The following is a 17053-nucleotide window of genomic DNA, read 5'->3' as shown; positions in this document are numbered from 1 at the left end:
AAGGTACCCGCTTTAAATTTTTCTTAGAAAGTTTTTTTTTACCTCAATTCAAAATTAATTAGTACGATCATTTGATGTATTTTTAAATTCTTCCACCCTACGCCCTGGAATTAATTATATGGGCACCCTTTTCAATTCTTTTGTCGTGATTCTGCGCCCTGGAATCATTTCTAAGGCGCCCTTTCAAATTTTTCTTACAATATGTTATTTCCGAAAACAAACTTTTTTGGTTTCTGAGAAGTTGCAGATTCATGAGCTGGTTAGTCATTGACTAACTGTGACTAACCGCAACTACAGCACTGGTCATAACTCACTAAAATTCGTATGAAGCGATATTCGAACTCTTACTAATCCGGAAAATATCACCAAAGCAGTAATTTAAAAAAAACAGCAATTAAGAATAATGTAACGAATCATATTCAATTCTGATCGCAATGGCTGCCAGCAGCGGTAGTGCATAGCAGTTGTCAAAACCAAATTGACATAAAATATTCAGCTGTCGTTTAGTAATCCGTGCTTTTCCATTAAATCTTGTCGTTGCCCGTGTTGGCAATGACAGCACATCAAATTATTAATGAGAAACAGGTGAGATTTCTGTTAATATAAGTGTAAAAATATTTGGCAGATACCAAATACTACATTGATATAATTAAAACAAATCAATTTGTTCCAATCCGTAATTATAGGTTCGAGCAAAAACCAAAATATTTACCGAAAAATGTGCAAAGGAGAAGGTACACATGTACAAGCAATTCCAGTCACTTCGGCTGTCAGCAGTATTGCCGACGCGTGCATTTACATTTTGAAAAATTAAGATGCTTGTATTCTGTTTTTGCCAAAATTTTGCCATGATTCCGATAGAAATACCTGGCAGATACTACCGGTATACAGCCGAAGTTCATTAGCTGGAAACGTTCGTTAGTTGGATATTTGTTAGTTGGAGCATACTCTAACTAAAAAGCAATGTTAAGTCAAAATCGAATGTAAAATCTCCCCTACACGAGAACGAGGAATGCCATTTTTTTATCATTATACTAGGTAATTACATTCCAAACTTGTGCGCAGATTTCATCATTACTGCCCTTACACGATAATTAAAAATGACATTACCTGGTAATAATGACATTCAGAGCTCAAAATTGTCACGCATTCTCAATGAAAGAGTTTAATCCAACAACCTCATATTCGTTTTTTTTGCTATCGCATACCGAAATGACCATGCGAAACAAACGAAAAGAGCATTTTCGTCTCTCACTGCAAAAAAAAAGAGACCATCACTGTTAAGTCACTCGTTTCTCTATGACAAGACGAAACCAAACTATCGTCTGCAGGGAGAATCAGTCGAATTTCAATTCTCATTCTTTCATCGATATATTGAGAATCTGTGGCGTTTGGCTATAAAGAGTGTCTAAAATATGAAAAATCGAAGTAATAACACCCCAGAAGCTCTTTGGAAACCAAAACTACTACAAAATCGAACACCAACAGGTAAAAGTCATCGTGAATCGTTTTCTGTCATTTTCGATTCTCAAAGCTTCGGTTGAATATCGACACTGCATACTGTGGGATTCTTTACTGAAAACCGAAAATGATTGAAAGGCAAATGAAAAAATGAACACAATTTTGAAACTACTGTTCCGCTTATGTCGTTGACTAGTCATTGAACTCGTTCTCATAATTTGCAAGCGCAGCTGAGTGTGCCATTTATTTTTCGTCATTTTCGTACATTTTGTCTTATTTTAGCTCTGATGACATTACATTTTAATATGTTTAATATATATTGACGTTTGGACAATGAACAATGAATTACAATGAAGGAGTTCACATATCTGGTCCAGTACTATTTTTGAGAAAACATCAGCAAAATTATATCTCCACGAAAATATCTTTCATTTCGATTGGCAAAATGACGCAAAAATGAAAGGTAGAAGCGCTGCTTGTTTAGAGATGATACTTTCAGCAAGAGATATGTAGCAAAATATTTAATTACTCCACCTTTTCAACGATTTCCTATAAAAATGAGCAAATTCATTTGAGAAACCATAGTAGAAGTTGAAGAGAAAGTGTTTACTCTAAGGCGGTAATGTTGATCTTATTTTTTTGTGCGAAAACTAACGTTTATTTAGAATGAAGCATTATACTTGGTTTAATAAAATTTTTCAAATACCTGGAAATAACAGATAAAGTATCTACAATAAATGGTACTCGATCGCTATACATTCTTGCACTAGTTTAAAAAAATGTTGATCCGAAAAAACCTAACCTTACCCAACTTCACACATTTCTGAAGATTTTCCATGTTTAATCGTAGTTTACACTGAAAAAAGTAGTAGTAATCATTTTGAAATCGATTTTCTTCTACTCCGAGTTTGATTTCATTGCTGATATCTATTAGTACTATTGAATAAACGATAAAAATGTTGCAAATCACAACTGCCGATATGAACATTTTCGGAAGAACCCTCCTTTTCGTGGTTCCATATTTCATTAGCAGGTGTCACTACCAGTAATTCAGTTTTGCGACAATGTGACAATTGAAGAATCCAGTCAACTCTTCTGCGATCGCGACTATCGAATACTAACAGATAAAAATTTCATTCGTAACCGAATGTTCGAAGTGAGCACACGCGTTTTTTTAACAATCGACATCGGTAAGACGAAGGTGCCTATCACAGCAGAGGCTGTAGTATAGGCATTAAATAAAAGTGATAAAAAGTAGCATCCCCGCAAGTGAGTTCTGTCTGTGCACCGGTTTTGTATCGGTATCGACAGTAGACGCTATTGTGCTATCCTCGGGCAGCAGTTATTTCTATTGTTTGCTACCCGCATCGCAGCAGCCAAATCCTGAGTCAAGGTCACGCTGAAGCACAACGAAGGAGTGAAGGAGCAACTCACCTAACAGCTTACCGTGACATACTGTTAAGTATTTTCTCAAACTTTTTCTTTCAACTTTTACTATTCATATATTTTCTTTTCATTTTATTTCTTTCTTTCTCATTTCAAGTGCGGGAGACTTCTTTACTCCCGCACTTTAAATATGAATATTGATGACAGTGGGGGTGTCTCGGAGGAGGGCGAAACTGAACGAATGAACGAAGAACATTTAGAGGCTGAGTTTGCTTCCGAGATGCCATCTACCCCTCCTATACCATCTCCCCCTCCGATACCATCTCCCTCTCCGATGCCATCTCCCTCTCCGATGCCTCCATCTCCCTCTAAGATATTGCCTGCCCGCCAAAAAGTTTACCAAGACGATGGCTCGGGGGGTCCGTGGGTGGTATACTTCCGGCCCAAATTAAAGTCTCTCAGAGTTTTAAATATTGCTCGGGACCTGGAAAAACATTACTCGGCAATAAAAACAATAGATAAGGTTTCGCCAAACAAGTTACGCGTTGTTGTGTCCGACCTGAAGCAAGCAAACGCGATTGCTACCAGCGAGTTGTTCACGAAGGAGTACCGCGTGTACGTCCCGTCTCATGTGGTGGAGATCGACGGTGTGGTCCGTGACGAAAGTCTGACAATCGAAGATCTGATGAAGGACGGGGTAGGCCGTTTCAAAAACCCCGACCTTCATCCAGTGAAAATTTTGGAGTGCAAGCAATTGCACTCCAAATCGATAGATGGTAAATTTTACCAATCGGACTCATTTCGCGTGACTTTTGCCGGATCTGCACTTCCAAATTACTTGGTAGTGAGTGGAGTTCGTCTACCTGTTCGGCTGTATGTACCGCGGGTAATGCATTGTACAAGCTGCAAACAGTTAGGTCATACGGCAACCTATTGTTGCAACAAACTGCGATGCGGCAAATGCGGAGAGGCCCATGAGGACGATCTCTGCAGAAGAGCAGTGGAAAAGTGTTGCTACTGCGGGGAGAATCCTCATGATCTTTCGGTGTGCCCTACGTACATACAGCGTGCGGAGAAATTGAAGCGATCCGTGAAAGAACGTTCCAAACGTTCTTATGCGGAAATCTTAAAAAGAACCACTCCATCGACCCCTGAGAACCCGTTTGCAATCTTGCCAGTTGAAGAGGATACCTCTGACGACCCAGGCGAAGGACCTTCGTACACACAGGTTGAAGGAAGCAGGAAAAGACAAAATCTGGCTTCTCCCAAGCTTCCTCGTAAAGGCCTCAGACTGTCCTCTTCGTCACAAAAGAACCAAACGGAAACAAAAAGTGCTGACTCAAAACCGAAGCAAACACCTCCTGGGTTCAAAAAACTTAGGGATGATAAGGAGTACCCAGCACTTCCTGGGGCATCAAAAAACCCGAATGACCCCAAAGCACAACCAGAAAATCCAACAAACGCTGGATTATTGAAATTTTCTGATATCGTGGACTGGATATTAACAGCCTTCAATATTACTGATCCTCTGAAAAGCTTCCTAACTGCTCTACTGCCAACAGTAAGGACATTTTTAAAACAGTTGACTGAACAATGGCCCCTCCTTGCAGCGATCGTATCTTTTGATGGATAATTTACCACTGAGAATCGAAGATATGATCATTGTGCTTCAGTGGAATTGCAGAAGTATCATCCCAAAACTTGATTCTTTCAAACACTTAATACATACTCATAATTGCGATGTATTCTCCTTGAGTGAAACTTGGCTTACTTCTAACATCAACCTCGACTTCCATAATTTTAACATAATCCGCCTGGACCGAGAAGACTCTTATGGAGGGGTACTTTTAGGGATTAAAAAGTGCTATTCATTTTATCGTATTAACCTCCCCTCGACACCGGGAATTGAAGTTGTTGCTTGCCAAATTAATATTAAAGGCAAAGATCTATGTATAGCTTCTATCTACATTCCTCCCAGAGTCTCGATAGGGCATCGTCGGCTTGCAGACATCATAGAACTTCTTCCTTCACCGCGGCTGGTTTTAGGGGACTTTAACTCGCATGGTACAGGATGGGGCTGCTTATATGATGATAATCGTTCTTCGTTAATCCAAGATCTGTGTGACAACTTCAATTTGACAATTCTAAACACGGGAGAAATGACACGGAACCCTAGATCGCCAGCACAACCAAGTGCGCTGGATTTATCCCTTTGCTCGACTTCGCTACAGTTAGATTGCAAGTGGAAGGTAATCTGTGATCCTCACGGTAGCGATCACTTGCCGATCATAGTTTCTATCACCAACCGTGGAAGACCATCGGAAACAATCAATGTTTCGTACGATTTCACACGAAACATTGATTGGAAACGTTACGCGAGCTCGATATCTGAGAAACTAGAAACATCACAGGAGCTTCCTCCGGAGGAAGAGTATACATTTTTGGCTGGCTTGATTCTTGACACCGCAATTCAAGCTCAGACGAAACGACTACCTAGCGCGCAAACTAGTATACGTTCTCCCAACCCATGGTGGGACAAAGAGTGCTCAGAGCTGAAAACGAAAAAAGCTTCAGCCTTCATCTCGTTTAGAAGGAACGGAACTCCAGATAATTATCGGAAATACGCGGCGTTAGAATTTCAAATGAAAAGTCTGATTAAAGCTAAGAAAAGCGGGTACTGGCGAAGGTTTGTTGACGGATTAACGAGAGAAACAGCAATGAGCACTCCTTGGAATACGGCCCGTCGCATGCGCAATCGAAATCACGCGAACGAAAGCGAGGAATATTCTAACCGCTGGATATTTGATTTCGCTAAGAAAGTATGTCCTGATTCTGTTCCGGAACAGAAGATATCCCGCGTCGCGACATTGAATACAAACGAAACACCGTTTTCGATGGTAGAGTTCTCACTTGCGCTCTTGTCGTGTAACAATAGAGCCCCGGGGTTAGACAGAATTAAATTCCACTTGTTGAAAAATCTGCCCGACTCTGCCAAAAGGCGCTTGTTGAATTTATTCAACAAGTTCCTCGAGGGTAATATTGTCCCACACGAATGGAGAGAAGTGAGAGTTATTACTATTCAAAAACCTGGAAAACCAGCCTCCGATCACAATTCGTATCGGCCGATTGCTATGCTTTCCTGTATTCGGAAATTGTTGGAGAAAATGATTCTCTTCCGTCTAGACAATTGGGTCGAAACAAATGGATTGCTTTCAGGTACACAATTTGGGTTCCGCAGGGGCAAAGGAACGAACGATTGTCTAGCGTTGCTCTCAACAGAAATTCAAATGGCATTTGCTCGTAAAGAACAAATGGCATCAGTTTTCCTCGACATCAAGGGGGCATTCGATTCAGTTTCCATTAACGTTCTATCTGAGAAGTTGCATCAGCATGGTCTTTCACCAGTTTTGAACAACTTTTTATATAATCTATTGTCCGAGAAACACATGCATTTTGAGCATGGTGATTTGACGACAAAGCGATTCAGTTACATGGGTCTTCCTCAGGGCTCATGCTTAAGCCCCCTTTTATACAACTTTTACGTAAATAACATTGATGAATGTATCAACACATCTTGCACGCTAAGACAACTTGCCGACGACAGTGTTGTGTCTATTATAGGACCCAAAGCTGCCGATCTCCAAGGACCATTGCAAGATACCCTCGACAACTTGTCGACATGGGCTTTTCAAATGGGTATCGAGTTCTCTACGGAGAAAACTGAGCTGGTTGTATTTTCAAGGAAGCGAGAACCTGCGCAATTACAGCTTCAACTAGGGGGTGAAACCATAGCTCAGGTTTTCACATTTAAATATCTCGGGGTCTGGTTCGATTCCAAAGGTACCTGGGGATGTCACATTAGGTATTTGAAACGAAAATGCCTACAGAGAATCAATTTCCTTCGTACAATAACCGGAACTTGGTGGGGCTCTCACCCAGGAGACCTGATCAGGTTGTACAAAACGACGATATTGTCAGTAATGGAATATGGATGTTTCTGTTTCCGCTTGCAAATCACAACTGCCGATATGAACATTTTCGGAAGAACCCTCCTTTTCGTGGTTCCATATTTCATTAGCAGGTGTCACTACCAGTAATTCAGTTTTGCGACAATGTGACAATTGAAGAATCCAGTCAACTCTTCTGCGATCGCGACTATCGAATACTAACAGATAAAAATTTCATTCGTAACCGAATGTTCGAAGTGAGCACACGCGTTTTTTTAACAATCGACATCGGTAAGACGAAGGTGCCTATCACAGCAGAGGCTGTAGTATAGGCATTAAATAAAAGTGATAAAAAGTAGCATCCCCGCAAGTGAGTTCTGTCTGTGCACCGGTTTTGTATCGGTATCGACAGTAGACGCTATTGTGCTATCCTCGGGCAGCAGTTATTTCTATTGTTTGCTACCCGCATCGCAGCAGCCAAATCCTGAGTCAAGGTCACGCTGAAGCACAACGAAGGAGTGAAGGAGCAACTCACCTAACAGCTTACCGTGACATACTGTTAAGTATTTTCTCAAACTTTTTCTTTCAACTTTTACTATTCATATATTTTCTTTTCATTTTATTTCTTTCTTTCTCATTTCAAGTGCGGGAGACTTCTTTACTCCCGCACTTTAAATATGAATATTGATGACAGTGGGGGTGTCTCGGAGGAGGGCGAAACTGAACGAATGAACGAAGAACATTTAGAGGCTGAGTTTGCTTCCGAGATGCCATCTACCCCTCCTATACCATCTCCCCCTCCGATACCATCTCCCTCTCCGATGCCATCTCCCTCTCCGATGCCTCCATCTCCCTCTAAGATATTGCCTGCCCGCCAAAAAGTTTACCAAGACGATGGCTCGGGGGGTCCGTGGGTGGTATACTTCCGGCCCAAATTAAAGTCTCTCAGAGTTTTAAATATTGCTCGGGACCTGGAAAAACATTACTCGGCAATAAAAACAATAGATAAGGTTTCGCCAAACAAGTTACGCGTTGTTGTGTCCGACCTGAAGCAAGCAAACGCGATTGCTACCAGCGAGTTGTTCACGAAGGAGTACCGCGTGTACGTCCCGTCTCATGTGGTGGAGATCGACGGTGTGGTCCGTGACGAAAGTCTGACAATCGAAGATCTGATGAAGGACGGGGTAGGCCGTTTCAAAAACCCCGACCTTCATCCAGTGAAAATTTTGGAGTGCAAGCAATTGCACTCCAAATCGATAGATGGTAAATTTTACCAATCGGACTCATTTCGCGTGACTTTTGCCGGATCTGCACTTCCAAATTACTTGGTAGTGAGTGGAGTTCGTCTACCTGTTCGGCTGTATGTACCGCGGGTAATGCATTGTACAAGCTGCAAACAGTTAGGTCATACGGCAACCTATTGTTGCAACAAACTGCGATGCGGCAAATGCGGAGAGGCCCATGAGGACGATCTCTGCAGAAGAGCAGTGGAAAAGTGTTGCTACTGCGGGGAGAATCCTCATGATCTTTCGGTGTGCCCTACGTACATACAGCGTGCGGAGAAATTGAAGCGATCCGTGAAAGAACGTTCCAAACGTTCTTATGCGGAAATCTTAAAAAGAACCACTCCATCGACCCCTGAGAACCCGTTTGCAATCTTGCCAGTTGAAGAGGATACCTCTGACGACCCAGGCGAAGGACCTTCGTACACACAGGTTGAAGGAAGCAGGAAAAGACAAAATCTGGCTTCTCCCAAGCTTCCTCGTAAAGGCCTCAGACTGTCCTCTTCGTCACAAAAGAACCAAACGGAAACAAAAAGTGCTGACTCAAAACCGAAGCAAACACCTCCTGGGTTCAAAAAACTTAGGGATGATAAGGAGTACCCAGCACTTCCTGGGGCATCAAAAAACCCGAATGACCCCAAAGCACAACCAGAAAATCCAACAAACGCTGGATTATTGAAATTTTCTGATATCGTGGACTGGATATTAACAGCCTTCAATATTACTGATCCTCTGAAAAGCTTCCTAACTGCTCTACTGCCAACAGTAAGGACATTTTTAAAACAGTTGACTGAACAATGGCCCCTCCTTGCAGCGATCGTATCTTTTGATGGATAATTTACCACTGAGAATCGAAGATATGATCATTGTGCTTCAGTGGAATTGCAGAAGTATCATCCCAAAACTTGATTCTTTCAAACACTTAATACATACTCATAATTGCGATGTATTCTCCTTGAGTGAAACTTGGCTTACTTCTAACATCAACCTCGACTTCCATAATTTTAACATAATCCGCCTGGACCGAGAAGACTCTTATGGAGGGGTACTTTTAGGGATTAAAAAGTGCTATTCATTTTATCGTATTAACCTCCCCTCGACACCGGGAATTGAAGTTGTTGCTTGCCAAATTAATATTAAAGGCAAAGATCTATGTATAGCTTCTATCTACATTCCTCCCAGAGTCTCGATAGGGCATCGTCGGCTTGCAGACATCATAGAACTTCTTCCTTCACCGCGGCTGGTTTTAGGGGACTTTAACTCGCATGGTACAGGATGGGGCTGCTTATATGATGATAATCGTTCTTCGTTAATCCAAGATCTGTGTGACAACTTCAATTTGACAATTCTAAACACGGGAGAAATGACACGGAACCCTAGATCGCCAGCACAACCAAGTGCGCTGGATTTATCCCTTTGCTCGACTTCGCTACAGTTAGATTGCAAGTGGAAGGTAATCTGTGATCCTCACGGTAGCGATCACTTGCCGATCATAGTTTCTATCACCAACCGTGGAAGACCATCGGAAACAATCAATGTTTCGTACGATTTCACACGAAACATTGATTGGAAACGTTACGCGAGCTCGATATCTGAGAAACTAGAAACATCACAGGAGCTTCCTCCGGAGGAAGAGTATACATTTTTGGCTGGCTTGATTCTTGACACCGCAATTCAAGCTCAGACGAAACGACTACCTAGCGCGCAAACTAGTATACGTTCTCCCAACCCATGGTGGGACAAAGAGTGCTCAGAGCTGAAAACGAAAAAAGCTTCAGCCTTCATCTCGTTTAGAAGGAACGGAACTCCAGATAATTATCGGAAATACGCGGCGTTAGAATTTCAAATGAAAAGTCTGATTAAAGCTAAGAAAAGCGGGTACTGGCGAAGGTTTGTTGACGGATTAACGAGAGAAACAGCAATGAGCACTCCTTGGAATACGGCCCGTCGCATGCGCAATCGAAATCACGCGAACGAAAGCGAGGAATATTCTAACCGCTGGATATTTGATTTCGCTAAGAAAGTATGTCCTGATTCTGTTCCGGAACAGAAGATATCCCGCGTCGCGACATTGAATACAAACGAAACACCGTTTTCGATGGTAGAGTTCTCACTTGCGCTCTTGTCGTGTAACAATAGAGCCCCGGGGTTAGACAGAATTAAATTCCACTTGTTGAAAAATCTGCCCGACTCTGCCAAAAGGCGCTTGTTGAATTTATTCAACAAGTTCCTCGAGGGTAATATTGTCCCACACGAATGGAGAGAAGTGAGAGTTATTACTATTCAAAAACCTGGAAAACCAGCCTCCGATCACAATTCGTATCGGCCGATTGCTATGCTTTCCTGTATTCGGAAATTGTTGGAGAAAATGATTCTCTTCCGTCTAGACAATTGGGTCGAAACAAATGGATTGCTTTCAGGTACACAATTTGGGTTCCGCAGGGGCAAAGGAACGAACGATTGTCTAGCGTTGCTCTCAACAGAAATTCAAATGGCATTTGCTCGTAAAGAACAAATGGCATCAGTTTTCCTCGACATCAAGGGGGCATTCGATTCAGTTTCCATTAACGTTCTATCTGAGAAGTTGCATCAGCATGGTCTTTCACCAGTTTTGAACAACTTTTTATATAATCTATTGTCCGAGAAACACATGCATTTTGAGCATGGTGATTTGACGACAAAGCGATTCAGTTACATGGGTCTTCCTCAGGGCTCATGCTTAAGCCCCCTTTTATACAACTTTTACGTAAATAACATTGATGAATGTATCAACACATCTTGCACGCTAAGACAACTTGCCGACGACAGTGTTGTGTCTATTATAGGACCCAAAGCTGCCGATCTCCAAGGACCATTGCAAGATACCCTCGACAACTTGTCGACATGGGCTTTTCAAATGGGTATCGAGTTCTCTACGGAGAAAACTGAGCTGGTTGTATTTTCAAGGAAGCGAGAACCTGCGCAATTACAGCTTCAACTAGGGGGTGAAACCATAGCTCAGGTTTTCACATTTAAATATCTCGGGGTCTGGTTCGATTCCAAAGGTACCTGGGGATGTCACATTAGGTATTTGAAACGAAAATGCCTACAGAGAATCAATTTCCTTCGTACAATAACCGGAACTTGGTGGGGCTCTCACCCAGGAGACCTGATCAGGTTGTACAAAACGACGATATTGTCAGTAATGGAATATGGATGTTTCTGTTTCCGCTCCGCTACGAATATTCATTTCATTAAACTGGAAAGAATTCAGTATCGTTGTTTACGTATTGCCTTGGGTTGCATGCAATCAACCCATACGATGAGTCTTGAAGTGCTGGCGGGCGTCTTACCGTTGAAAAACAGGTTCTGGGATCTCTCATATCGACTGCTAATCCGATGCGACATTTTGAATCCGATGGTGATAGAAAACTTTGAAAAGCTCGTCGAGCTTAATTCACAAACCCGTTTTATGTCCTTGTATTTTGACTACATGGCTCAGAATATAAATCCTTCTTCGTTTGTTCCCAATCGTGTTCATTTTGTGGATACTTCTAATTCTACTGTGTTTTGCGACACATCCATGAAAGAGGAAATTCGTGGATTCCCGGATCCTGTACGCCCTCAAGAGATCCCAAAAATTTTTAATAATAAATTTAAAGAAGTCGACTGTAATAAAATGTTTTACACTGACGGATCATATCTAGACGGGTCCACTGGCTTCGGTATATTCAATGTAAATTTCACCGCTTCCTATAAACTCAGTGATCCAGCTTCAGTTTACGTCGCAGAACTAGCTGCAATTCAGTATACCCTTGAGATCATTGACACTCTGCCCACAGATCACTACTTCATTGTATCGGACAGTCTCAGTTCCATTGAGGCTCTCCGTTCAGTGAAGCCTGGAAAGCACTCACCGTATTTCCTGGGGAAAATACGGGAACAATTGAGTGCTTTATCTGCAAAATCATACCAGATTACCTTGGTTTGGGTCCCCTCACATTGTTCCATACGGGGCAATGAGAGGGCGGACTCGTTAGCCAAGGTGGGCGCACTAGAAGGTGATATCTATGAAAGACCAATCTGCTTCAATGAATTTTTCAGTTGCTGTCGTCAGAAAACTCTAGCCAGCTGGCAGAATACATGGAATAGTGGAACTCTGGGACGATGGTTACACTCAATAGTCCCACAGGTATCGACGAAAGCTTGGTTCCGGGGGTTAGACGTGAGCCGAGACTTTATTCGTGTAATGTCAAGGCTCATTTCTAATCATTATATGTTCAGCGCGCATCTCCGTCGTGTGGGGCTCGCTGAGAGTGGTGTCTGCGTTTGCGGTGAGGGTTATCATGACATCGAACATGTTGTTTGGACATGTGTCGAGTATTGTGATGCCAGGTCCCAACTCATAGGTTCCCTTCGGGCCCGAGGTATACCACCCTTCGTACCAGTCCGCGACGTCTTGGCAACTCGAAATCTTCCTTATATGACTCTCATCTATAACTTCTTGAAAACTATCAATGCTCAAATTTAGTGCTCTCCCTATCTCTTTCTCGTCTACAGCTCTACCGCACTCTTCTTTACGTTGCTGGAAGTATGGCCTGTGTAAACGATGCTTCGGAGCATGCACCTGCCTTGAACTGACTGAGTTGCTGGAAGCTACCCAAAAACGTCACATCAACGTCAGAACACACCAACGAAGCATCCCAATCCAGAATAATCTCTTCATTGCTACAAGCTGAAAAACATGAAGATTCATCGAACGCAAAATGTGTCTAAAAGATGTATGCCACAAACCAATGATGTATTCAAATTTCAATTCAATACTGTGTAGGTCCCACCCTCCCTATGTCCCCTTACTAACTGGGGAGTATGCCGCCCCGTAATACGGCATCCCTTTCTCTCCCCCTAACAACAAGACAATCGGCCACGTTAAGCTAAAGCAAATGAGCCTAATAAAAATTTTATTTGAAAAAAAAAAAAACAGATAAAAATTTGTGAAAATAAGGTAAAAAAAATTGATCATTAGTGATTCAGTAACTTTCCGCGGAATGTTTGATTGATATTTATGGAGAAATCGTAAAATGAAATGTCAAATTCGAAGAAGTGAGGTTGAGTACTGTTTTCATATCAGGGAAATTCTTTGTTTTCATGATTGGATTTTGAGATTAATTGATAAATTATGATCAAAAGTTGTTTTACTCGTCTATTTACTCATGTTTTATCATCTAAATGAAATCTGTATGTAAACTGAAAATTTCAAATTTCATCCAAAATTTTCAATTGTATAGGATAATTTTAAATCATATGTTTGATGACAACACGTGAATAATCATTTTTTTACCCATATTTGTAAGGTTTTGACATCTGCATTCGTTCAAACTCAAGTTAATGGAAAATAAACGTCAAAAGTTTTTCTAAATACATGGGATATGTCAAAAGAATCACCATAACGCTATCTCGTGGTGATCACGTTGATTGGGTTGTTCAATTTGCAATCTAACGCAGAAGTAATTTTACCTGACGCGTCATCTAAGTTTCATTGTTTGAACCTTTCTTAGGAGGACGATTGATTTTTACACATGCTACTATGGAAAGCTTATTTAATTTTAATTATTTTGTAGAATTTTAGAGCAAATTCAGCAGCTGAAAGTTTTTGGGCATATTCAAGTGTGTTCTAGTTCTAGATGCATAATTTATGTCAGTTTTAATATTTAAATCTGCAAATTATAACAAGACAAACTGGCAGCCCTCAGCAGCGTTTTACTCGTGATTCAAAAATACAAAAAAAAGAATGGCATTGTATACCAGTAATAGTATTGTTATTGTACCGTTTAATTCTACTATGTCACGTCATTTACACTCTCACAAAGTCACTTTTTTCACTATTTTCACGTGTTGAAGTAGAAAGTTGAAATTTGGCACTCAATTGTATTCGTTCTTAATTTTTGTGTAAAGCTTTATATTCTAATTTGCCCCATAACGAGTCCGGTTTAGCTTCGCGGGCGATTCGCAAACGTAACCAAATATTAGGATGCGTATCAGCTTATGTAATCAAAACAAACTATAAATTGGTATTATCTCTCGGAAATGAGCCTCATTAGTAGTGTAATAATTAATTTGCTTATATGAGAGCTTCAACAGCATGAAAAAAACTATAATTTTTGTAATGCAATGCTTTTAGAACTGGGCACTATCCATGGTTAAAGTGATAAACTGTTTTCGATTTACCCATCGTAACGGTTACTTCAACAGCCATCAGTGCCCATTTCTCCAGTCTCGTTTCTACTGGCGAGTGATAGAGCATTTGCTCTATCTGATCCCGGTCAATTTTATATATTTTTTCTATCATTTATTTCAATTCATTCGTTCAAGTGTCGTTCATTCATTTGCATTGGCTTCTCGCTTGATTCTAACCAATGACGCCAGCTGTGGTGGAGCACCTGAAGTATGAAACATGATCGTTTGTTCGATTTTCCACCTGCTGGATTCGTTGTACGTGGGACAGTTGGTGGAGTTGGGTGCGAAAGGTAACGGGCACATGAGGTTTAAATTTATGTTGCAAAAATTTGGAAACAGTTTTCTGCCTTCTTTGGCTCGCACAATAGTTTACTTATCAAAACGCGACATTTGACCTTAATTTTTTTCAGAATCAATACTTTTGGTACTAAGCTGAAACTGACCGTTAATTTATTATTGTGTTACACCAGTAGAGGGCATTCGTTTGCGATGACGATGGTTGCAATTTCTACTTAGGCTGTGGACCATTTCGCGAATTAGTTTAACTTTTAATTAAAATTTTACACTCGAGCGGTTATTTGGATGTTGTCAAAAATAACCCTGCTCGAAGGCATGGTTATCTCTGTCTGATCGATGGTTACTCTCCGACACTATCGTGTATATTCGTGTTTGAAAATTCATTTCCTATCTTTATTCAGGCAGAATCAATATTTTGTTAGCGTCAACGAAAATTTTCAGTTTCGTTTTCTCAATGAGAGAAAAGTGTATCGTTGGTTGTTTTCAAATGGTTTTGTTAGTGGCAAGCTTCACAAAATGTCACTTATAAGAACCGTACCGAGTCACAAATACAACTGCAATATTAAGCTGAGCTGAAACTTTTAACAAATGTTTTATTCATTTTTTTTCCATTCAAAATAATCTCATATTAACTGGTACTAAATACTAATACTAATTTCAAAAAACACTATCTGCAACTTCTCCAATATTTTCACACTTCGGTTCCCACTTGTACGTGGCGGGCAGATTTCCCCCAAACGGCTGGCAATGTCTGTCAGCCTGTTTGCCGGAATTCTGCAAGAATTTCGGCAAAAGCCTGGCAACAATGCAACAGCCGCTTCCGGCACAGAATCTCGCCTAGCGATTATTAACGGTTCTGTTTCTGTCGGATTCTTGCCATACAAGATTGGCAGAACCGTTTTGAATCGGTTCTACACTTTTAGCGTCTTGGTTTTATTTTTTCAATAAAAAGTACATATGAAAGGCAATAAGTTATTGCCCTTCATATATACTGATTATGGAAAGTGTTATTACCAATAACATTGCTTTCTCACTACCAAACATACCCATATTTTAATCCCATTTACCTCGTCTCAAGATTCGTTTTTTTGTATGTACATGCAGGATTGACGAATATCAAATGAAGTCGAATAAAAAAAAAAGGAGGAACAGAAGAATAAAAGAAGGAACAGAAGAGAAATAAACAAGACACGTACGGCGAGATAATGATGCAATTTCTCCTGGACAATTTTGACAGCAGCCGGAATGCAACCAGCCTTCTGACGGTTGCCAGAATTCCTCAGAAGCGGGTTAGACCATTGAACATTTTATGCCCAGTGAAAAATGAACGGCGACCCTAATGAAAAATAGAAGGTCTATTTATTTTATGATGAAAACAAAACAATATGTAAGAATGATTCCCACGTGACATCAGCCAATTATCATCGGCTTGGAACGGTTACGGAACGACTACATTAATTGTAAGTAATTCATAAAAAGGAAACAACGTCAAGTTCACGGAACATTTTGACGTCGGGTACGTGAGTAATATTCGTCTAAAGAATTATTAAATAAATCTTGACGTCGACCGAAGTTGATTGATCGTCTGAATCGTGTTCAATGCAGGCGTTTCCTGATGAAAACAAACCAATTTCATTTGCATTTGTAATTGTAAGTGAGCTGTCAGAAGGCCCAATAGAAGCATCTAATCAACATGTTCACCATGAGATAGCGTGTTGGCTCATTTATGATTTCTTCATAAATATTAATCAAACATTTCAACATGTTTCATTTCACGATTTCTTCATATATATTAATCAAACATTATTTAACCGATTTTCAAATGTTTTTGTATATTATATTATGCGAAAAATAAAGAACATCAAAGAGAATTTTCACTATTCGTTAAATCTAAGCTCGCCACTTGGAGAGCGCAGCAATCGCAGAAGAGTTGGCTGGATTCGTCAATTGAGATCGTTGCGCTGCCCTAGTGGCGAGCTTTTAACTAAGCAATAGTGATACTCTACAGATTAGCGGCCCTTACACGAGTCATTAAAAATGTCATTAATAAAAAATAATATCATTTTAATGAACGTGTAATGGTGCACTAATGACGAAATTTCAAACAAATTTGAATTACATCATTTAAATGACATAATTTAAAATGACATTTTTAATGCTCGTGTAAGGGCCGCTATTTGCTTGAAGAATTGAGGAATCCAACCAACTCTTTTGCGATCGCTGCGCTGCCCGAGTGGCGAGCTTTGAACTAATTTATGGTGATAATTTTCAGATTTTGCTTGAAGATTCGAACAAAATGCAGGGTTTTTATTTTTTTCCTATGAATCGAATACTAACATACAAAAACGTGTGAAAATTTGGGAAAAAATCGATCATTAATGATTCAGTAACTTTCCGTGGTATGTTTGATTGATATTTATGGAGAAATCGTAGCATGAAATACCAAATTCGAAGAAGCGAGGT

General features: G+C 40.5%; 1 protein-coding gene across 10 annotated transcripts in view; it reads right to left on the bottom strand.

Annotated features, from left to right (window-relative positions):
* The window catches only part of LOC131439581 (ras-related and estrogen-regulated growth inhibitor-like protein), a 114573-nt gene that overhangs the window by 22085 nt on the left and 75435 nt on the right, over positions 1-17053 (bottom strand). The gene's annotated exons all lie outside the window — the stretch shown is intronic.

The sequence above is a fragment of the Malaya genurostris genome, chromosome 1 (assembly GCF_030247185.1).
Source record: "Malaya genurostris strain Urasoe2022 chromosome 1, Malgen_1.1, whole genome shotgun sequence".
Classification (NCBI taxonomy): domain Eukaryota; kingdom Metazoa; phylum Arthropoda; class Insecta; order Diptera; family Culicidae; genus Malaya; species Malaya genurostris.
The sequence above is the reverse complement of the archived record's forward strand: the minus strand, read 5'-3'. Positions and strand labels throughout refer to the sequence as shown.